The sequence below is a fragment of the Myiozetetes cayanensis genome, unplaced genomic scaffold, assembly GCF_022539395.1.
Source record: "Myiozetetes cayanensis isolate MyiCay16 unplaced genomic scaffold, myiCay2020 scf7, whole genome shotgun sequence".
Taxonomy (NCBI): Eukaryota; Metazoa; Chordata; class Aves; order Passeriformes; family Tyrannidae; genus Myiozetetes; species Myiozetetes cayanensis.
The window spans coordinates 49,519,621-49,544,464 of record NW_026087964.1 but is presented as its reverse complement, the minus strand read 5'-3'; the positions used below and the strand labels follow the sequence as shown (position 1 = coordinate 49,544,464).

General features: G+C 38.6%; 1 protein-coding gene across 7 annotated transcripts in view; it reads left to right on the top strand.

Annotated features, from left to right (window-relative positions):
• Positions 1-24,844, top strand: part of PDLIM5 (PDZ and LIM domain 5) — a 128,064-nt gene that overhangs the window by 45,795 nt on the left and 57,425 nt on the right. The gene's annotated exons all lie outside the window — the stretch shown is intronic.

Genomic DNA, 24,844 nt, shown 5'->3' with positions numbered 1-24,844 from the left:
GAGAATCGTGCCCTTGGATGTGTGTTCTGACAAAATATATAGACATAATGGATGCTCTTGTTCCCATTTTGTAGATGGGGAAGTGAGGCACCTTGAGGTAGACCAGGTTTTAAGAAACTTGAGTCCTTTGCTACTCGGGTGTTAAAATATTTCCGTAGTGTAGGCTAGCAGTAATCTGTTTAATTTCTCAGAAACAAAAATCAGCAGCACAGGGAATGGCACTATGGATCCTGAGAGCCAGCCTTAGTAACCGTTACAGGGGGAGCTGAAGTTGCTAAAATTTGTAAGTCTAAGTTTCTCTTTAGAAAGGTGAGAAAATGCTATAAATGCTAAGTCAAACAATAGGAGAGGCTATTGTGAGAAAAAGAAGAGGAGCAAGCTGAAGAATACAAGTATAGAAAGGATTGCAAACTATTAGCAATACAGGCTTCACTTTAGACGATGGTTAAAACTCATGTTTTGAGTTTCATGAGTCATGGGTTTCTTGGGGTGGATATTTTGTTTCTATTAACCATATAAGGATGAGCTTTAAGAAAGCTATGATAAGAATGCATTCAGAAGTTTTATTTTTCTCCTAGCTTTAGTTTGCTAGCCATCATCGTTTCCCTTACATAGGTATTTTGACTTTAGTTCCATTCTTCAATGATTTGCTTTTCTAGCATATGAAAGAAGCTTGATTGTCCTGTGCCAGTTGAACAGAGGCAATAATTGGTTGAAAGCCATCACAGCTTCTGAATAATTTTTTTGAAATCTGAAAACATTTTATTTTCCTGTAATTCTTTTTATAATATTAAATCTTATCTAACTTCTTTCAGGGATGTCCTAACTAAGTGTTGGATGATTAAGGAAATAATCTCTTTTTAATTGAGAGAGTTGAGGCAGAGAAAATTGTCTCAATTGAGGTTCTATGGCAAGGAATATATAAACAAACTGTATATTGGTGGATTAACTGCTATTCAAAACCTTTGGCAATGTATTCCCCAATACTAGTTTGTTACTCTCAAACATTAATACTAGTTTTCAGTAATTATGTCTGAAAATAAACTGGGTGAAAAATAGTGCCTCCCAGACAGACATTCACTTTTTATTTAGCCATGTCACTAAACTTTGAGGGGGGCAGCTATTCCAGGTAGCTCACTCAGGAGCCCCTGTGAGACTTTAAACATTCCTGTAGATTATTGTTATTGAACACAGACTTTTCTGAAAGTTTCGATAGAAAACAACTGATTTCTGCTCTCTTGCTGATCTTAAAACAGTTGTGACCTCCTCCCTGCCAAATGCTAACATTTCAGCAACTTGAAGCCTTAAAATTTTCCAGTGAACCTTTTTCAGAAAAAAAAACCACAGGAGTTGTCAAAGTTTTCAGTGGCCTGTAAGCTCAAACCAATAGAGATTTGGTTAATGAATTCGAACAGCTTAAGGATGCGGTACATCTCTGCCTTTTTTCACGCATTAAAATTCCTGAGCCTCTTTTGTTTTGTTTTATTATATTATTTGTATGGAATTCCATGTTTCCAAAGAACCATTCAGGTTACAAATCCAGGTATGCAAAACCAGGAAGATATGGAAATCAAAGGATCTCCATTAAAACCACATCCATATCATCTAGGGCTGCCAAAGAGGGCCTGCATGACCAAGAAAGAAAAGTAATAAGGCAAAGAAATTAATATGGCCCCTCAGGGTTTACTGGTTAAATGAACAGGGTGACTTGTTCTTCAGTCCCAGTGATGGCCTCTGAATCAGCCTGACCCTGGGGCCTGGAAGTGACCTGACCTGCAGGACCAGCACTGCTGTGTGGTGTGCAGTAATTGGGTGCTGCTGAGGAAGCCGCTCTTAACCTGCAAATGTGCAGAATCTGTTTCTGAGCTGGTGCTGCTTTGAAGGAAATACCATGAACTCTGGGCAGGCTTTTCAAATTGTTGTGAGCTCTGTCAACTTGGAGGTGAAGCATTGCTTGTCAAGAGCCTGTCTGTTTTCACCTCTCTGAGCTCTGTTGGTGGTGCCTTACGAAAGACACTCCCTCCTCAGAGCGTGGACTGGTGCTTTCCTAGACCACATCTGAGGCTGTGACTGCTGGTGAGTTCCTAAGGTGCAGAGTGACAGCTGACCTGAAGCCTTGCAGGCTCATACCCTCTCACCCTAACGGGAGCTTTTCCAAAACTCGAAGATCTTTTTGTGGTGTGCATTGCAGTGCAGTCAGCTGAGTCATCTTAAGTCCTTCTGTTTTATCTTGTTCTGAAATCGAGTGGTGTTGAGTTAAAATATTGTCCAAAGAATTCAAAGCTGAGGAATGATGCTGGTTTCTTTTTTGCATACAAAGGTTGTTGTATAAGTCTATGTGCTTTTATTGGAAGCAAGTTAGAAAGCTCTTGCTCCTAATTTAGGAGCTGAACAGGTTTAGCTAGCTAAGCAATGCCTTTGGAAAGGCTGCCCACACAGTAAATAAATGGAAGGGTACAGCTCTTGCTCCCAGCTGAAATTCAAAATCCGGTTGCACGTAGCACTTTGCTGCATGTCAGGTAGCAATTAGTTGAACCACAAAACATGCTCCAGCTAAGTGAATCCAACAAACTAAAGACTTGCCTGGAAGTTCAAAGGAGAGTTGCTGGAATGAAAATGGAACATTGCAGGGTAAAAACAGAGTTCAGTGACTTGAACAGAATCATACCTACCCATCTGCCAGGAAAATGGGTGTGGCTGAGAGTTAAGCAATAGCAATAGCAGCCTTCCTCACATTGTGTACCTTATGGTTTTCCTGGGAATCTTTAGAGCTGCAGAAGAGTTGTAAAGGCTGTGCAGTTTCTTGTGGTTGATGCAGTATGTAACATAGGAACATAAATACAGTCGTAGATATAGATAGTGGACAATAGCAGGTGCCAAAGGCAGATTGTTATTTGCTGAACATTGAAATGTTTCCTTCAACTTAAAGTTTAAAGATTTTTTTTTTTTTTTTTTTTTTCTTCAGTTACATTCCCCCTCTTGTTCCCAAATAGTTAATAACACTTCAGGAAGGAAAAAATAAATAAAGCAAAGAAAATTAAGCAAAGGAAGGTTGAAGAAGAAACATTTAATGTGGGTTTGGCTTGGTTTTCTTTTTTCTTTTTTTTTTTTTTAAATTTATTTTTATTTTTAGTTTGTTTGCCACCAGGGAAATGCTTTTTTTTGTCTTAACCAGTGAGAAATGTCCGTGTCATTGCATTGTACAAGTTGTCTGCAAATTATATAATCTTACTTGATCTTAACATTTGCTGGATGGACAGGATGCCTCAGTACGTGATGTGAGGACCAGTTTGCAGTGCTCTGCCTAGTGGGTAAAAGGCAGGATAATGATAAACCATTGCTTGTGATTTAGAATAGCTTTCTTCAATACCAATAGCTTTCTTCTGTCTTACAGAATTCAAAAAAAGCTGAGTTGAGTATCTCTGTGGGCAGCAGGGAATTGCTTACTCTACTCCACGTTGTTCAATTCATATGCTCTTACTGTAAGCAAGAAATAATGTTTGCAAGCTGAAATTTAGTACAAAAAATGTCTAGGTTAATTGAGATGGTAACTAGTGTTACCATCTAGACTAGAGTCTGACCATTGCCTAATAGCAGTCTCCAGGTTGCAAACTCCTTAAGTTAGTTTTGCTTAAGTTGATTTACATTCTGAACGTTGAAAAGGCTTTTCGTTGCTACTGAAGGGTGGAAGCAGAACATATGATACATGGTCAAACATCCCCACACTGAAGAGGGAGGAAGGGGCAAGTGATCTTTAACAACATAGATGCTTCTAAGTAGTGGAGTGAATTTATTTCCCGAACATTAAACATGTATTTTAGGAATGCAGGAACACAACGAAGCTAACTTTCATTATGGAAGTCTAAAAAATCTCTTGAAAACCACAGGAGTTAATTTTGCTGACTGTCAATACCTACATGATGTACAATAAAGCTTCTGTTTGAGGTACAAGTGCCAAGTTCCTACATGAGGGAAAATGGTTTCTCTCCACTGACGGTGCAATAGCAAACCGACCTTTCTGTAGTCATTATATGCCAAGTGCTTTGACTACACTGCCATTGTCCAGACCTGTTGTGGCTGTAGAAGTTCAATCCATGCACTTCCTAATTTTCATTTTCTCTTAACACAGGTGACGCTGAAAGACATGTTGGTTTCTGGGGATAGGAAGAAGGGGGGATTGGTTTTTGGGTTTGGTTTGGATTTGTTTCAAAAAAGAGTACAAATTGAGCTATTGTATAGTTCAGATTTTGAAGATTGATAGGAAGGCAATGTTGTATGACCTTAGTGTGATTTCCTGGCTAAGTCTTGCTTTTTAGTTACTCTGACAAAACATAGTTCATAGCTGTGTTTCAGGAAGTTCTTTTGGTAACTGTTTTCCTCCTGTTTAAAAATAATCCCCAGAAGGGAGTGTAGGGTGTTTTTTTTTCTTTAATGACTTACAGCAAACCATCAGAAAAATGATAATCTTAGGTTTTTGTTATGTTTTGTTTCATCTGAAGTGATTTTAATGAAGTATTATTCTCCAGCAGGCCTTTGATGCAATTCTGGCTTTCATTTCCTTATTTTCTAATGGACTTCCCTGGTATTCACAGTGACAGTCAGTGATACTCCATAAGTACTGCAACATAATGTAGCAAAATATTTTTTTATTTCTCTAGTAATACTACCTGCTGTATGCAGTGGCTAATTACAGCTATTTTAAGATGCTATATTACTTGCAAAATGTTTTCCATTAGTGATCTTGCTATTTCAGGTGTTACTTAGTTTGTCAGAACTAGATTTAGTGGTTTAAACAGGGGGTTAAATTTTAGTTCCGTGTCTGGATTTGCAGCAGACCTGGCTTTGCAGCTTTAATGTTTTATTTCCTGAAACTAGAAGTTTCCTCTTTTTCTTATCAGATAACCCTTATCCAGCTTTACACAGTCAAATCTGATCTTACTTGATAGCCATGAAAGCTCTGAGGAATTCAGTAGAAGATACTAAGAAAAATAAAGTATCATGATGACAATTAAATCAGGGGTGACTATTATCAGTTGTTTTTGTTTAGTTTCTTATGAAATTTGTGTTCTTCCCTCAAATACTCTCATATACTTTCATTTTTTTAAGAGCCCTTTAGACAAATATTGATTGTTGCACTTATTTTTACAGTTTGCTGATGATGTATATCTGCTTTCAACTCTTAAATAATATTTAGGTCTTAGAGTGCACATAGATTTCATTTCCCAAAGTGAAGTGTCCTACAACAAAATAAAATGAGAAGAAAGGTGTTATGGGTGTTATGAAACACTGAGTGAATGAAACACAGTAGAGTTTTCACTGCCCAGTAAAATAAACATGAGTTTTTCATCTTCTAATGCTCCTGTTAGTTCAGTATTAGAAGTAAAATTCAGCTTTGCCTGGTGATTAAGTAATAAAGAGCTGTGTATATGTTGATTTTTTTTTTTTTAACATCTCCATCACTGTCTCACATTTTCCAATAGGGCATGTTTTGGCCTGACACTGAATAGGATGTGTTTCAGTGAATATGTTTTGGTCTGAACACTAAGCCTGACCAATACCAAGAGAATTGAAAAACTGCAGAGATGGCTTTGTCTTAGAGGAGTGTATTGGATCAATGAACCTGTTAGTCTGGTATCCAGACCCGTTGTGGCTGGTATCTGGTGATTCAGCAGAGGAGGAGGGTGGTGAGAAGTAAACCATGCCTTAGTAACCCCTGCATGGTGAGAACCTGAGTGCTTACACAAGAGAAATGTGGGTTTGATTATCATAAACACTTGTAACTAATAATTAAACTGGGGTCTTATAGGCGTTGTTTCATGTATCTATCAACATGACTCTGATCCCAGACAGGCTAACAATATCAATGTGTTTGTGCTGTGTGTAGATGGAAAGTATTTTCTCACACTGACTAGTGTTTTTTTCCCAGTTACTTTCCTCCAGCTTCAGTGCACAGTATATCCCCACTTTTACCTAATCCACAGTGAAGTGTTCAGGAAAAAAAGAAGACAGTTTTCTGTGCATCCTTTCAGCTTTTGGCACAGTCTGCACCAGATCTGAGCCTTTGTCAACTTTATGGTTTGAGACTTTAAACAGGAAGTCTTTAGAATTCATCTGACACTTCAGTTTAGTCACAGCTGAATCCTTATTCCCACTAGAAAAAAAAATAAATGTGCATTGTCTTTTCAGTTGCTCATGTGCACATTCTTTCATTCATGGAGATGCAGCCATTTCTGGTCTTGAAAGGACTTTGGCTCCCAGCTGGGACAGAGGCACAGAGGACATGCTTTTTTTCTGACCTCATGGTGCTCCTGGTGGAGTCCTTCTGAGCTTGAGCCTCTGCCCAAAAAGTGCACAGAAAAGAAAATTTCCCTTCCTTCCTGTGATGAGTAAGGAGATTTGAGAGACCCTATCTCAACTTTGTAAAGGTTTTGAACTGCCCTTTTAACCTTCTGCATTTGTTTGGTGTTTGCTCCACAATCCTCTTCTGTCTTGCACCTGAACTGACACCACTCCCTTCTCCCCAACCCCGGGGGGCATCTAATCAATACAAGGAAGTGTTTGATCCTACCCATTTCAGGGAGCTCTGAGAAGTGGGAATCTGGATATAGATGAGAGCAGAGGGGGCAGAGCAACAGGGAAGCGACTGTCGGTAAGAATATTATGTTTCAAAGAATGTGGAATCTTTAAAGACAGTGTACCTTTTAGCAGAAGTGGCACATCCACAGCACAGATGTTGGTGCTGGCTTGTATCACTGAATGAGCATCTCTTCTGCAAAGATAAGAGATGATAAATACTTGCCTATGCTTCTGGTCCATGGGACTTTAAAAACAAAACAAATAGCAATAAATTTATAGGGATGAAATGAAAAAAAAAAAGTTATTGAAATACCTCAAGAACACTTTGGATAGTATTTTACCCATTTAAAAAACAGAGCAAGTTTCCTCACTTGCTTAGATGCTCAAGACAGAACTTGTATCTAAAGTGAGGGGCTTGTGACTGCTTGAACTAGAACTGAACCTATATTTGTTTGTTTGTTTTACTTAATGGCATCTGCTTCTCTTATAAATAGAGTAAATGATTCTTGTTCTTGCATATTTTCTCAGTTTAGGCTTAATTATACTTGATGCCAACAAAGTGTTTGATGCATACATTGTAAAACATTGATGCAAGTTTAGGCTTTAGCTTTTTTCCAGCATTCCTATGGCTGTTAAGGCTGAGCAGAGTCTGTTTGTTAACATGAAATGTGCAAATTGTTTGAATCGTTCTTACATTTAAATTTACAACAGATTTATGCGCTTTCATATTTTGGAATCTTCATTATTCTCCTTAATGCCCTAAACTTCTAATTTTATGATGTCTGCTCTGTATTTTCTCCCACAGTTTTGTCAAGCTTTAATTTCCTAGCATTTCTAAACTCTTGCCAAGATACAATTTGAATACAACTTGGAAAACCCCAACAAAACAAACAAAAAACCCCGTAAAGATTTGATAAGTCATTTTTATGTGGGTGTGGCTGAAGGCAAAATCTTCCAAAAAAAAACCCAAACACAGTGCAGTATGAGAGCTTACAAGCCATTGTCAGAGACACAAACGTTATAGAGAATTCATGTCAGCGCATAAAGACTTGTTTTGAAGCTGCCATTTGATGTTGCTTTCTGTTTGGAATAAAGTGTTCACCAAATAATCAAATGGGTTTTCTGAGTGGCAATTATCTTGAGGGGCTTGCTTTATCCTATGACTGGTTGCTGCTCTGTAAGAGAGAACATCTTGGAAAAAGGGAATGAATTATAGAAATAGTATGAGCTTTGTTGGCAGGAGGGACTTTCAACACTCAATGTCTTTTGGAGGGAAAATGACCAAACCTAGGGTAGTCAGTCTATTGACCTTTCAAGCTCCTAAGCTTCTATGCAAAAAATGGAATGTAGTGTACATTCTTAAAATGTATTGCAGAGTTTAGGAAGCCAAAGTTTTAATGAGCTCAGTGACTTCAGAGGTAACTAATGCTTCTCGACTGCTAACAGATTATTTTTCCTTTAGGTACAAAGCCACTCCACATGAGCACGCAATAAGTTTCAGTGACACTTGGACTCACTAAAATACACATACTGGGCTAAGTATAATATATAACAGTTTTTGCAAGCACAAAAATGTGTGATATTTTCCATTTGAGGCCTCTCAAGTACTGAAATTTGTAAGTGTGCCTGCTGTCAATACTGATCTTGGAGACCCTTGACCAAAATAGTTGCCAGTTATCCCCTTTCCAAGTCTTGGAAAGGAAGGTGATGACTCGACAAGTCATTTTCCACAAAATCTTGTTAACCCATAAGAAACTGATCCATTAATATGATAATTAAGTGAATGCTCAGACTAATATTTTTGGTTTGCATCTCTTGCAGCTGCCTACAAAGGAATAATGTTGAATAAGTTGATTACAAAGAGATTATGGTTGTGGGATTTTTGTATCTCTTACCGTTGGCTGAAGGGAGCTTTCCTGGAGAAAAAAACTCCTAGTGCAATTGGAATGAGCAGAAGCAAGGGCAGATCAAAGTTTCCATTGTGGCAGGGCTGCTAGACTGAGGTGGCACAGTGCTCTGAATGGGTATCTTGGGCTTACGTGGAAACTGGGACAAAATCAAGTTTCAACATAACTCAGGCTAAAAACACTGTTGTTTAAAAAAACCAAACAAACAGGAAAAAAAAAGAAAAATCAATATTAAATCTCAGTTACCATACATAGGGTTTTTTTTGGTCAGGAAATGGAATCAGGGAGAAGAGAATTAGATGTCTTGTGTAAGTGAAAATTGCTTCCTGCAATTCTTAGCCACTGTTAGATTGGTGGTTTTTTTAGGATCCAGATAAATTTCAGAACTGATATCTTGAATCAATGAATAAAATCTATGGGTCACTTTATTTTTAATTTTAATCAAAAGGAAATGATCCTTACTCACAGTAGCCATTAAAGTATTTCTGTGACGCACCATGTAGTTGTTGCAAGCGGTAAAAGAACAAATTCTGCTTACAATTTCTATTGTGCAGAATGCATAGAGGTGAGTGGAGGTAGTATGCCAGTGCTGAAATTAATGATATATCAATTCAATGCTATTGTTGTAATTTTAAGGCTGGTGAGGGGCACAAGGGGAAGGTTGGAGAAATCATTAAGTGATTTAATCTGGGAGACATATCTTGGTAGGGAGGATGGATTCCTAACTTATGTGTTTGATTATTTTTATAGAAGAAATAACAAATATATTTTGAAATAAAATATGGTTATAAAATTTTGAATTTCTCTTAATGTAGAGGGGAAAAAAAGGTTATTTGTTTAATGAGAAGGACTTAATCTGCTGTAAAAGATAATGTAACCTGAGGCATTAAGCAGCCTTCCTAGGCTAGAGAATTGTAGTACTTTGCAGGGCTGGACCTGAACTGTTTCTGTCATAAATCAGTAATTAGCAGATAGAGCACATCTTTGATCAAGATCTGAAGAAAGGACACTGTGAGACTGACTATTCCTTTTGTTTTCCTTTTCTTTCTTTGCAAGAGAGAGATGTAGAAGGTTGTAACTTGGTATATGGCTTTGTCTGAGGATATAATCTTATGTCAAATTTTTATTTTAAAGCTACCACTTTTATTTTGGTCATTATACTTTTCTTGGCTGAAGTGTTGTTTTGGTTTTTTTTCCTCCCTCCAATACACTAGCACTAGAAAATTACTCCTTTGTTAGGATATTGTGAATAGCTGCACACTGTGGGTGAGGCCAAAAGGAAGTATGAGGGTGAGCTGGAGTTATTACAAACATTAGATATTTACTCTTGACTACCCTGTTCATTGTATAATTCGCCCAAATGATTTTATTCTTAAAAAATGTGAAGAATTCATCTGATCCTTCTTATGATTCACCATGTTCTTGCTGTTTGGGTTTGTATTTATTTAACTCCATTGAGAACTATTCTCATGAGAAGTCATCAATTTGTTACCTCTTGACATTTTCAGCATTTTATTCCTTTTTTTTTCCTACCTGTTTATCAATCTGAGTTGCATTTGTTTGTTTGGGACTTTTTTGTTTGTTTGCTTTAAAGTTGCTCCTCCTGAAGAGGATCTGTCAGACATAGCTGCTACTCATTTAAATAAATAAAAAAAGGAAATGGGAATACAGCGTATGGCATTAATGGTTTAATTAATACTATTCCCTGCTTTAGGTCACTGTAGATTGCTTATGGTCAGGCAGGGAGGTAAAAATAAAATGGGTAGAAATGGGCAGAAACTGGCAAAAATGGGCAGGACCCAGAAAATGATCAGATTTCTGTGATGGTAAGCTTTGTGTAACTACACAGAATATTTTTCAGGACTGTGAAGAAATGCTTTCTCATTTTTGCAAACGACTGCAGAAATCTTAAGTCTTTCACAAGTCAATGATATATTTTTCTCCTTCTTCATGGGTGTTTCTTCTTGGAGATAGCAGTTGGGCCAAGAAAAATTTATATGGGTCACTGGTCTGCTTAACATAAATGTGTTATTAAGAAAATATGTCTGGACAGTTAAACTTTTCATCTTTGTCCAAACAGATCAATCAAGAAGTGCAATTTTCATGTCTAAAAGCTGTTCTAGGAAACAGCTGAGACCCATGCTTTTTTTTTTTCCCCTGAGAAAAAGCCTTCAAGTAGTAGACTGTGAGGTTGCACTCCTCATGGCTTACCAAGACAGTGTCTTTTAGTAAAGCAGCATCCATATTACAATAATTTTCATTATTAAATTAGCCTCCAACTGTCTGTAACTAATATTTTCTGCAGTCAATGAGTCAACGCTTTCAAAGTTCTTGTATTTCAGGTAAATAATTGGTATGTTTTCCCCAAGACTGTTCTCAAATAGCAGATTTTTTTTTCTTTTTTTTTTGCTAACAGATTTGAGAGTGTAGGTTCTCCTGTATGACTGGTGGCAATTTGCCATTCACAGTCCCAAGTGAAACTTTTCTAACCTCTTTTGGTTTAACCTGTGCAACCTTTTTGAAAGTTCAGGGGCTTGTTAGCTAGCATGTAAATTGTGATGCTATTGACCTTGCATATTTATTTTAAGCTGTGTCTGTATTTATTGAGTGAAAGATTTAAAGGAACAATGTGAAGTTGGCCACAGCTTATCTTCACTTCTAAAAATAACACAGATACCCTCAGAGTGCCATGATCTTTGGTGATATTTTAATTCTATTGGCACACTTTAAAATAGCCAGTTGGGGCATCACAGGCAGACATCAGTTTTGAAGCCTTGCAGATACCATCTCAGTGCCAAGCTTTTGACTAGCAAAATAATACATTTATATATAGATTAAACACATGTAATCAGAAGTGCCTCACAATACATGCTAGTAATTGTGAACAGCTGCATCAGAACAATGCAGCTGTTGAAACTCCTTCACACCCCAAATACATGTATTTGGTCCAAATTACTCCTGGGTATATCTGTATGCTCTTTTGGGAATACAAAGAATCATTTGAGTTGCATTCATTTGAGAAAATGAGTCCTTGATTATATTTTATTGAGGGAGCGGATGATATAAGGGGGCTTATAGACATTTACAAAAATAATCTAATGCCATTCTCACGCAGCAAGCAAACATCACTGTAACAAAGTTGTACAGTGCTTGTGTGTACAGTGCTGCCTCCCCACAGGCTTTAGCTGTGTCTGTGAAATACACAGTGCTGCTACAGAAATACCTTGTCTCACAGTACTGTGGATCATAGAAGGCTTGGAAGGGATCTGAAAGATCCAGTTCCAACCATCCCCCTTCCCCGGGCAGAAACCACTTAGACCAGGTTACTGCAAGCACCATCCAGCTGGGTCTTGAAGACTTCCAGGGATGGGGCATCCACAGCTTCTCTGGGCAACCTATTCCAGTGCCTCACCACTCTCACAGTAACGATTTTTTTCCTCAGATCCAGTCTAAAACTACTTTTTTCAGTTTAAAGCTGTTATTCCTGTCCTATCACAACGTACCCTTGTAAACAGTTCCTTCCCATCTTTCTTGTAGACTCCATTCAAATACCAAATGGCCTCAATAAGGTCACTCAAAGGGTCTTCTCTTCTCCAGGCTGAACAACCCAACCCTCTCAGCCTTTCCTCATAGGAGAGGTGCTCCAGCTGGTTGATCATCTTTGTGGCCCTCCTCTGGACTTGTTGCTACATGTCCACATCTTTCATATGCAGAGATCCCCAGAGCTGGATGCAGTGCTCTGGGTGGAGTCTCACCAGAGCAGAGTAGAAGGGCAGAATGATCTCCCTCAACCTGCTGCCCACACTGCTTTTGTTGCAGCCCGGGATACGATTGACCTTCTGGGCTGCAAGTGCACATTTCTGGGTCGTGTCCAGCCTAACACAGTAACAAACCAGTTACAAAATGGTGACAAGAATCCTGGGGGCGCTCTAGCCTCTGATAGCATGCCAGTGTGCAGCTACAAAAATAATTGCTAGTAACAGCTAATGTTATTCTGTGCCTGTTGCTGGGCCGTGTTTTGTGCCACTGAGTACTTTGAGGACTGGAACATGAAGTTGAAGGAATTCTTTCATTGTGATGGAAACCAGTCTTGTCATCATTGTTGTCATCACGCTGCCTGTGTCTTTTTTATCCCTTGGGGTTTTTATTAGAGGAAGTTTTCGGCAGCCTCTGATTCAACTGCAGAAAGTTATGTCATAAGAAGGAGACAAAGAGCAAAGCTGTAAAGGTCTCAAAGTAGGAAATACAGGGGAAGCTTGTGCTTGGCGTGAGGAGCTTTGATTTGAAAGTCTGATGTGCATTGTGTGCACTGTAATTTCCTAAACAGCAACACAGATCTGATTTTGACTGTGCTACCAATTTACAAAGACCCTGATTAAAGACTTCCTGAGACTGGCATAACTGTACTGTTTGTAGTGCTTTAGGACACAGATATTTTTTTTTTTCTTCTCTATGCTAGTTACATATAGATAAGAGTTTTTAGAAAGATATCAGAAAGTCAAGAAAACAATGACTCCCTGCAAACATTAGGCAAAACTTTCTTTCTGCTGCTTTTAAGTGTCCAGCGTTAGTGTTAAGTCAAATGTCCACTGAATTCAATAGTTTTGTGAGACTGCCAGAAAGACGGTGAGCTTGAAGAATAGCCATTTGACCCAGGTCCAAAAGATTTCTGATCAAAAAGTTTTTAAAGCCTTGTTGGTTTACTTGCCAGAACCTGAAGTAGCCTTGGGATTTGGCAGTTGCTCGGCAGTCATGCGTCAGCAGTGGCGCTTCCTGCGCTACCGGCCAAGACTGGATAAATGGAAAAGCTTGCATTTTGGAAAGTTTAAACATTTCTGAAAATGTTGTGAATTTGTTGCCTGTGAATTTGAATAGTATGTGAATATATTTGAGAGTGAAACCTTTGTCCCCTTTTTCAGAAAAATGTGGGAGGTTGTATTTGATATTATCTGGATTGTGGGACATGCTTAATGGCACTTACTTAAAATATTCTATTGAAAATTGACAGCACTGGGATAACAGAAGCAAGATTAAGAATGGGAAAGAAAGAATTTTCACCATTCTCTCTACTGAGGGTTCTGTATGGCTCAAAATCTGATAAAGTACCTAAAGATGGCCAAGTCCATTTTATCTAAGTCCACTGTGTAATTTTTTCCTTTGTAAACACTCATCTCATTATTTGGGTGCCATGAATGATGTTGCTTGTCTCTATTTACACTTTTGTTTTTCAAATGCAGGCTATGGCCCACACCTGTTACTTTCCTTTGAAAAACACATCTCTGCAACATGCATGGTTTATGATGCTAACTTGCAGGCATTCTTAAATTATAAAAGGATATGTGGTGATCTGTCAAGGGACAGTTGTCTCTAAATGGATTAAAAGAAGCTTACATGGTTTAAATATGGACTATGCCCCTCATATACTGAAAATAGTTCTAGTTATCTTAAACTGGTTAAATAGTGTGAATATTTAGTGCCTATGCAGGTAACTGGTTAGTTTCTCAATTTCATATAGTTAATTTTGCACCTCTGTGCATGTGGGATGTAAAGAATTGGAAAAAAACAAACCTAAGGCAAATAAATACATGAACTGACAAGTGTTGTTAGATAAACTGTTCCTAAGCATCAGCCCACAGGAAACAATGAGACACTGGTTAAATAAAACTTGTCCTCTACCATGCAAGTTCTCAGCTGTTGAGAATCAAAATTATAGTGTCCTGACTCATTAACTCTTACTACCTTCCTGTAGTAAAGAGTGAAATGAGAATAAATTAATGATTGGCTGTTTGGAAAGTAAGTGTCTTCCTGAAAGATAGCGGTAGCATGATGGAAGTAACAGCATAAGAAAGATGAGGTGCTTGATAATGCTGGTAAAAGCAGACAGATTTTCAGGTACGCAGGATTTTCTAGAGGTCTGAAAAAGTGCTAAATAGAAATTGAGATCCACCACTGCAAGTTCAGCTAGGTATGTATCTGTTACACCAGCTTATAAAAAGGTAAGCAGTATCTGCAGAGTTGAGTGTATAATTAACAGCTGAATTTCACTGCTGCACCATTTTGAGGGCTTGTTTCAATCTATTTTTTTTGAAAAATTACTGCCTTTGAAAAATTCCAGGGTATTGTCAGTAGAAAGTCATGTCTGTGGCACAAAACCACAAAACCCCATGAGGTAATAAAAACACATACTGTGTCTGTCAAACATTGCTCCCTTACTTTGGCTGTAAGGCAAAACAAAAGTAATGTTTGGAGAATTGTGACAAATCCCAACAGGTTTTGTGACCATGAAATGTTTTGCATCTGTTTTGCATCAGTGATTAGTTGCCCACAAAAGCAGTTAATTGCTTCATATACTGTAAATGTGCTGTGACTGTTATCCTCTAAATATTTTGATCTGAGAGGGATGAAAGGTTCTTTTTCTGAAACTAGACTGTGGGAAGGGAAAACTCCTTAGTTAGCTGGATCACTTGGAGGCAGATGGGATTATTAATTTTTCTCTTCTTTCAGAGTTGTTGCAAAATAACAGAAGAATTACAGAACTCTGGTTTATGCACCTTTACTTAAACAATGTTAGTTTCCAGTATAATTGGTTCTTTGGCCAGTTTATTGACTACAGAAATGAACTATTTGAGATCACTGCCGCTTTCCAATCTTTCTTGCTCAGCTTTTGCCGTAAATAAAACAATTTATACCTACAGCTCATACTGTGGCAGTTGATCTTTGACTTCCCTTTCCCTTGAAGGTGTGGTGAGACCTGTTGGCCAGGCTAACCTGAGGTCTTGATGCAACAGTTGAAAGAAGTCATGTAAGGAAACCTCCAAACTGAAGTTGTTAGATATCTAAAGCTATAGTGGACAGCCATGTTGAGACATAAATAGCTTGTTAGACCTTCAGTACATGCTGCTAAGCCAGTGACCTTAAATATATAACCATATAGACAATACATGGAAATGATAAAGTGCAACAAAAGCAAGGATCTGTAGTGGCAAAATTAACAGCTTCTGGCAAGTACACGGTCATTAAATTGATCCTGTAATAATTCTGCCATGTGATTTATAGTGCTTCAGCTCTGCTCTCTGCAGCCACTACGACCTGTGGTGGTGTCCTCTTTAGGGACAGCCTGTGGGAACCCCTCCAAACACATCTGCAGAGAAAACTGTTCAGGTATGTGCTGGCTGCAGTGCCCATGGTAGTTTTTGTGGCAGTTTGACAGTCAGGTCCTGTGCTCATGCACCCCGAGGACAGATATTCAACCCTTGCTGCTGGGGTAAAATTGGAGGGAGGAAAGAGCTATGTGAGGGGCTGAATGGTAAAGAAAGTTGGCCGGTTCAGTGGTGGGTCCCACTGAGAAGTCAGACAAATGCTTAAAGATATTCCTGACCTTAATTGGAAATAATTAAACCCATCGCATATACTATTAAAACCAACACGAGTTCATCCTTTTAAATAGATTTAGCGTCATGTTTCTTTATCGGTGTCCCTGGCTTTTCTGGACCTGCCCCAGGCTCAGCAGTTTTCCCAACAGCCATGCAGTTGCGGTGGGCTCTCTGCATGTCCGCATGGTATGGCTGGGACGATGTACAGCAGATGAAAATAGAGAATTTGTAGGATTAGGTTGCTCATATTGTTCCCCTGTCATTGTAAGTCAGTAAGAAGCAGGAGGTGTTAGGAGGCAGCTGGGATTTGGCCAAAGATGCCTGGACAGTGCTCCTGGACAGTGCTCTGGGTGGATGACACTACTTCCCATGTTGGTGATCCTAGTGAAGGACAGGGCTCTTCTCTGCTGTTGCAGCCTGACACCTCAGAAACAGCTTTTGTCTTGTTTGGTTAATTACATTTCCACTAACCTCCTCAGAATTTTTGGAAGCAATGAATGGGTGAGCTGCTTCATAGATGAGAGATGTGCTTAGCTCCCATAAGGAGTAAAATACAATAATCTCATGACTCTCTAAATTGCCACATTCTTCATTTGAAAAAAAAAACAAATGCTCATTCCCACGGACACGCTTAAGGAGAAAAAAATAAAAGTACCAAATAAGGATATGTTGAGGATTGGGAAGCTGTTTGTGGTGAATTTCCAGTTAAAATAGATATGACTGCACTTTCGAGTTTCTTTGGGCTATGCTTTAAACAAAGGAGGTAATTTAAACATTACTCACCATATTATGGAAAGCACTGGAAAAAATAATTCTGTGCTTAGGTTTGAATCTTTCAAATTATAACCTAGTTTTGATGACAGATAAAAGTCAACATGAAGCTGAGGCTTTTTTTTTTTTTTCCTTAGAATTTTGGAAGAGAGACTAGGCCTGCAAGTCATTTAGACCTATGAGTCTAACAGGATGAGGTTCAACAAGACCAGGTGCCAGGTCCTGCACTTTGGCCACAACAACCCCCTGCAGCGCTACGGACTGGGGACAGAGTGACTGGAGAGCAGCCAGGTGGAAAGGGACCTGGGAGTGTGGATTGACAGGAAGCTGAACATGAGCCAGCAGTGTGCCCAGGTGGCCAAGAAGGCCAATGGCATCCTGGTCTGTGGTTGTGGCCAGCAGGAGCAGGGAAGTGATCCTTCCCCTGTACTCAGCGCTGGTGAGGCCACACCTTGAGTATTGTGTTCAGCTCTGGGCCCCTCAGTTCAGGAAGGATATTGAGGTGCTGGAGCAGGTCCAGAGAAGAGCAACCAGGCTGGTGAAGGGACTCAAACACAAGTCCTATGAGGAGAGGCTGAGGGAGCTGGGGTTGTTTAGTCTGGAGAAGGGAAGGCTCAGGGGAGACCTCAACACTCGCTACAACTACCTGAGAGGAGGCTGTAGCCAGGTGGGGGTTGGTCTCTTTTCCCAGGCAGCTATCAGTAAGACAAGAGGGCACGGTCTCAAGCTCTGCCAGGGGAGGTTTAGGTTAGATGTTAAGAAGAAATTCTTTACAGAGAGGGTAATCAGGCATTGGAATGGCCTGCCCAGAGAGGTGATGGATTTTCCGTCCCTGGAGGTATTTAAGAAGAGACTGGATGTGGCACTGAGTGCCATGGTCTAGTAACCACAGTGGTAGTGGATCGAGGTAGTTGATGATCTCAGAGGTTCTTTCCAACCCGTCTGATTCTATGATTCTATGCTTTTTGTTAAGATGGCTATTTTAAAAGGTAACATGCTGTGTTACAATTACTATCTAATAAGCACTCATAAAGAAAATCAAATGTGTAAATTGTACTTCAGCAAAACCACAGATATAGTTGTTCTATCTTGTTATTTGCACTTAGCTGTTATGTGGATACTCTTACTTAGCAAGACAGCTTGAGAAGCTTTAAGAAAAGAAAAAATTGAGTTTATAGCAAGACATAGCCGATAGAAATTTTCTCTGTCACTGAAGGCAAGGTATAAGGAGGTCTTATATACAAGCCAGAAGTTTTCCTGTTGCTTCTGAGAAACCAACCAGTGACATGATGGCATTCCTGCTTACCAAACTTGATTATCTAGAAAAACTAAGCTACCACTTGTATATAGGCTGTCTAGGACAACTGACAACAATCTGCCTTACAGGATTGTAAGGCATCAGCCATACTTGGTACTGGGGATGCTTTACCTGTTTAGGCTCTAATCAGGGTAGTTGTGGGCAGGTATGTACAGACATGCCTTCCCAGTCCAGTGCTAACCATATGCATGGGATCTCCAGGTTTCTAAACCTTCTTCCTTCATGGAAGAAAGAAATTTGTTTTTAAAAGCCTCTGACAGCCAGAAGGTAAGTGAGATAAATTCCATGGTGTTTTTCCTTAGCTTTTTGTTTGGTTTTGGGTTTTGCTGTAGTAGAATAAAATATTATCTGCCTGCAGTTAAATTCTCTTTACAAATGCATTTGGTAGGGTTGCCACAGACCACAGGAATGAGACTATGAGCAGTGGTTGTCTTTGGGAGGTCTTAAAAACAACTAATCCTTTGTGGGTAGGAATACCAAAGCAGAGGGCAGCTTTTTTCTTTCCTAAAATATCAGCACTGTTTATTTTAACACATAAATTATGATATAACAAACCTTATTTAAATTTAAGAGGGGGGACCTAAATTTGATTTGGCCAACTATCAAACAGACAATAAAGCTAGAACATAATTTTTCTTTTTTTTACCTGACCTAGTGCTTCATTGTAATCTGGTGTACTGGGGGAGTGCACAGTGTGAGGATGTGAAGGTATTATATAGTGTATATCAAATGTAAAATGCTGGCATGTACATTCTATTAATTCTCCTCCTTTAAACTTATTTATGGTGTAGAAACTTTTTGAGAGTGACACATGAGCTAATATTCCCATGCTGAATTTAATGAAATAAGGTGTTAAATATTATTTCAATGTACTATTCTGACAAGACATAAATACCAGTATTCTCAGCATACTCCATTAAATACATCTACTCAAAGTACATCAAGCCCAAAAGTTGTTAGGTGTTTAAGGTGGTTCATTGGACAAAAGAGATTCTTTTCTGAGATTTCACGTACAAACAGAGCACCCACAGAAACTCTTCAGTGTTTGATTAATGATAAGACTTCTGTGTCTCACACTCTTTGCGTTTTAATCATAGAACCATAGAATGTCCTGAGTTGAAAGACACCTACAAGGGTCATCAAAGTCCAACTCCTTGCCATGCATAGGATCATGCTAAAAATCACACCATCTGCCTGATAATATTGTCCAAGCACTCTTTGAACTCTATCAGGCTTGGTTATGTGACCACTTCCCTGAGGAACCTGTTCCAGCACTCAAACACCCTCTGGGTGAAGAACCTTCTCCTAATAATCCAACCTAAACCTCCCCTGACACTCTTCCATGGTATTCCCTTGGGTCCTGTCACTGGTCACCACACAGGAGAGATCAGTGCCTGCCCCTCAGCTTCCCCTCAGGAGGAAGTTGTAGACTGCAATGAGATCTCCACTCAGTCTCCTCTTCTTCAGGCTGGACAAGCCACATGACCTCTGGTGCTCCTCATACGGCTTACCCTAAAGGCCCTTCACCATCTTTGTATCCCTCCTTTAGGTGCTCCTTTATAGTTTTATATCTTTCTTATATTGTGGTGCCCAAAACTGCATACAGTATTCCCAGTGCAGAGTAGAGTGGGACAATACCCTCCCTCGACCACCTGGCTATGCTTTGCCTGATGCCCCCCCGGACATGGTTGGCCCTCCTGGCTGCCGGGGCACTGCTGACTCATATCCAGCTTGCCACTGACCAGGACCCCCAGCCTCCCCCAGTATAATATCATCAGCAAACTTGCCTAGTAAACATTCGAGTTCTGCATCCAAGTCATTTATGAAGATGTTGAAGAGCACTGAGTCTAAAATGCACCCTAAGGAACCCCACCATTTGACAACCTGATTTGATATGCTCATACTGAATAATCTTAAGAATTTGATGGGTTAACAGATATGTTTATGCATTTTTAATGTAAGAATTAGTTTGCAGAAGGAGATGTTAGTACCAAGACTCCTGGAGAAGTATAGTATCTGAAGTACCATTTTGCATCCCATCTTTTCTCTCCTATATCACTAGTTTGAAATTGCCATTTCCTTCCCTAAGCAGGCAGTCAGCACTGATATTTGCATTGTTTTATTGTAGTTAACATTATTTGACATAACTTGGTATGTTTAACTCAAGGTAAACTAAAACAGTGATCTAGAAAAAAGAGAATGACTGATGAAATAAAATGTTGACAGCCATCTGTTGAGATGTTAGTGAGCACGATGACAGAATAGAGATTTGAAAACATTGCTGCATTTCTTTAGGCAAAAAAAAAAAAAAATCTCTTTTTTTCAATGGCTGCAACAGATTCCAATTTTCAGTGAGTCATACTTAATGATAATTTTTCTACCTCTGCTTTTCCACGTGTTGGGATGTGGACAGGTTTGCAATCTCAAGGCCACAGATGCTTGTCCTGGCAAGATTGCTGAAGTGCTGATTTACTGACTGGTGTTGCCTGGGGCAGTGTGTCTTTCTACAGAGCTGTGGGAAATGCAGTTGTATGTCATATTAGTGTGTGTAAGGAAACCATTTCGGATGCTGTATAAATTGCAACAAGAAGCAAGCTTAACAATGTTCTTGCTTCTCTATTGTTGTGAGTCAGAGCAAGGTTGGCAAGAAATTAATTGTCTGTGATAGAGAAGGGGCTTGTGTTTAAGGAAAAGAAATACATATATTTTGATTATTCTTTTTTCTGTGCTTTAAATTATGTCTGCATTTATTTTTATTCAGATAACCCCTAGTGAAAGTCATGACTTGTTATATATGTTAAATGTCTTCTGCTTGTCATCTTTATTCCAGGAGTTGGCTAATTTATGAAAAGCAAATTTATTTAGCTTCCTGCCCTGTCTAATGACTGTTCTCTAGAAATAAAATGAAGCTAACCAACAGAACTGCAGACTACAATGGCAAAACCACTAAAAGATCAGGTTTTTTGGAAGGAAGATCTGACCAATGGCTTTTCAGGGGTGTAGTGTCTGCTTCCAAAACCTGTATCCTGGTCATTGATGAGCTAGGAGAAAGGAGTTAGTTTTAAAATGGGAGGGGTGGGATGGGGGATAGGAAAGGAATCCTTCCTTTCTTCCATCCTTCTATTAGAAAGGTTCAGTTCAGAACAACCAATAAAGTTTTGTGGAAAACTTTTCAGCTTGACTGCATTTGGTGGACTTGGCAGTGTTATGTTTATGGTTGGGCTCTATCTTTAAGATCTTTCCCAACCTACATGATTCTATAATTCAATGAAGGTGTTGCAGCTTCTTATATCTCATATCACAGTTTGAGCAATTCTTCAAGTTACAGAGATGTGAAAACTGCAAACGCAGTATCTCTGTTAATACCAGTATTGTGTGCTCCCCTTGTTTATAGAGGAGTTTGTATGAGCACAGTTACCTTCTTGTGAATTTCCCATTGATTTTTGCATCTGCTTTTCAAGTTATGAATACATTATAGTCCCTTGACTTAGGAGCAGAAGGACAGGGGATGTGGGGCTTTCAATGCAATTTGGAAAAGAGACACCTCTGAAATGTCTTTTGGATTTTAGGTTCAATGAAGGGATTTATTTGCTGAGGGTTTGGGCCTCTGTTGTGTGGTTAAACACACAGGACAACTGAGATTTGTCCAAAAAAGTCCTGCCTTGCATTGAGCTTGCTTCCATAATGCTAATTATGAAGATAACAGAGTTTTCATTGATGATCAGTCTCTGGAGATGGTGTACTCCCTGCAGAAGCATGAAGAACTGTAGCTTTAGCTTTAGTAACATGTTTTTCCACTTACTAGTAATTACCGAAGGAATCTGTCAAATTACTTGTGGGTCTTTTTTTTTTTTTTTCTTTTTTTTTTAAATGGGAGAAATACTTGGAAAGTGAATGAATAATAGGAGAATTTAAAGAATGAATAGTTTTTGCTGGACATATGGCTTACAGTGAAGAGTGGACTAATTCATTTTCCTAATAAGGCTGTGCTGGAAGTTGGAATGTTTTGAATTGCATTAAATGTCATGAAACTATTCATCAGAGAGGAACAGCTTGTGGTATGTTTAGACAGCAAATTTGATCATGTTTGGTTGAAATGAGCTGTTTACACAAGCTAAATATAGCTTTGCCCCCTCCGCCCCCTTGACAGAAAGAATAAATGACTTTGATGCAGAAGCCTGTGCAAAAAATCTGTGCACTTTTATTTTCAATATTAGTATGTCAGTAAGTGATGGCTGCTGCTTCTGGTTTTATTGTTTATAATAATTTCTATGAAGTTTGATACTGTAACCATTTGCCAAGGTCTTTTGTGTGAGTTGTTTATAATAAGCCTTTATACTGAGCTTTTATGTCTTTGCTTTGTTTGTATGTTATTGAAAGTATTGTATAAACTAGTATGCTGAACTGCTAGTTTTAAAGCATTCAGAAAATATCATGCTTCAAGCCATCCTACTTTTTCTAGTAAGTAGTAACAGGACAAGTGTGTCATCTCATTCGGAAAACCAAATCATCAGTTATCATCAGTTATTCATATGTTCAATGGGACCAAATCAGCATGAAATCCTAGTATGTTTAATTGTTAGGTGGCAAATGAAGTGCTAACAGCTACAAACTGTAAAAGATTCTGCAGTTTAATTATTTTTTGGCTATGCAATTTTGTAGTATCTATGAAAATCTTAAAGGAAATAGCCCTGAAGGAGGAATTTGCTTAAATGTGTGTGTTGGATGTGTACTGTTTTTCAGCTTGAAGTGTGCGTTTCCTTTTGTACTGTCTTGTCTAACCACTATGCATTTTTCACATTATGATCTTAGTGGCTCAGTTTGCTGGGTGAGCATTTTCTTTTTACAATACAGGATAAATCACAGATTTTAGTCTGATTATGGTCTGACGTTAACAAGGCCAAGTTAAACTGCTTGAAGTATGTCTGGGGCAAACAAATTTATGTCCTTGTTTCAAGTACGTTTGAGAGGGAAATAAAGTAATGTTATGTTGTCTGCCTCCACTGTTTAAAAGGAACATTGTGAACATTTTGATTCTCAAGTCATTTTTTCACCCTTTCCTTCTTTTTCTTTTTTGTATGTTATTTTTGAAGATGAATTTTGAAAAGTATGTTTTCAGGTCATCTGGTAATAGTAGTTTGCAATGATTTTTGCTCAGTGCAGTACCTATGAACACAGAGCAATCTTATCCATTGCAAATTCAAATTTGATTATTTTGTAAAAACAAAAAATATTAAGTATGTTTCTTTTATGAGACTGAAATTCAAGGTCCAGCATTAGCAAAGAGAAGTTTTTTTCTCAAGCGTGAAATATGGTAGTTGGCTTGAATAATGAATGTCTTCATACATCTTCCTGTTGGATCAACTTAATTAATACATAAAACATTTCAAGTTGCTTTATTGAAAAAAAAAAAAATGTATGTAAGATAGAAAGCCAGATGCACATTTCCTTCTAACTCTGGTCTTAAAAAAGAAAGGTTTCCATATGTATTGGCATTTTTTTTTCCTCCATGTTGCTTTTGTTGCTGCAAATTGACAACTCTGCAATTAGGAGTGATTAATGATGCACCCCAGTGCTGTGGAGGGCCGGAGGTCAGGCTTTTCATAGGCTGCACACTCTGTGGGAAAGGGGAGAATAGCCCTGTTCCCCAGAGCGGACAAAACCCTCTCTCTGTTGAGAATTGCTGCTGATGTGGACATAATGTGTGTCAGCAGTGATGCACAAGGGGTGAAGGCGAAGTGCAGAAGATGATCTTCTTGTGCTATGCATTTTTTCCTTTTTCCTATGCCAACATAGCATCTTGATTATATGTATTTTGCTTTTTGTAAGTTAGTTACTGAACCTGCAGCAGGATTCCTGTTGCTGGAATCTGATGAGCACTGAGGGCCAAATGACTTTGAGGAAAGGAGTAAATATTGTGAGCAAAATAGTAAAAAGAAGGAAAAAAAAAAAAAGAGACAAAATGGAAAATTAAAAAAAGGAGTGGTTAAAGGTATCAAGTGTGACTAATTCAATTCTAGCTCTCCATGTTCTTCTGGTAAAAATTGAAAAGCTGGTTTGTACAATAGAAGTGTTTTTAAAATTGTAGATTCTGTTAGCTGATCTCCAGTTAAATGAACCTTTTTACCTCCCTAGCAAATTATCTTTTATCCAGCTACAGTTTTTCAGTTGTTCAGAAGCCATGTTGGAAATCAGGGTTGTGTGATGTCAGGCAGGATATGATTGGTGGTTCTTGGATCGTTAAGGGTGACTGCTTCTCTGAGCAGCAACCAAATATGGCCAGAAATGCTTAGAAATGTGTCAAGAACTCACTTTTTATCAGAACAGCATGAAAATACTCAAGTGTATAAGCAGCAATGTTGTGTCATATTTTTTGCTGTATTTTTAACATATTTTTAAATTTAGTGTGTGAATGTGTATTTTTGCGTACAAGTATACACAAATCTGGAAAAAACCCAATTGAGTAAGATGTCTTTTACCTGTAACACAGTGCCATTTCACTTTAGGTGGAACAAAATCTATCAACTCTTTATCTACTTAATCATTTCCATTGCGATACTTCCTTTCCTTCCCACCACCCCATAGTAGTTTCAATGTGCCCATTGTTTGAGAAAATTTTTTTTGCCATCTACTGTGGAGTTCAAGTGACATTAACCTTACTTTTGAAAACAGAAGACTGTGCAAAAAGTTTCTGTATTATTTAACTTGCTAAGTTTCTCAGAAGGGTTTTTGTTCTAAAAGGAAGCTTTCTGTTTTAAGCCTGCATATAGGTTATGTACTATTTAAAATGCAATTTATCTGACCTGAGCTTTTGAGTTATTTGACAGAGTTTCTTGTGAAAGCATAGAAAACAGCAAGCAAATTGGAGCTGAAGTCTCCTAACTGGTGATAGAGAACTA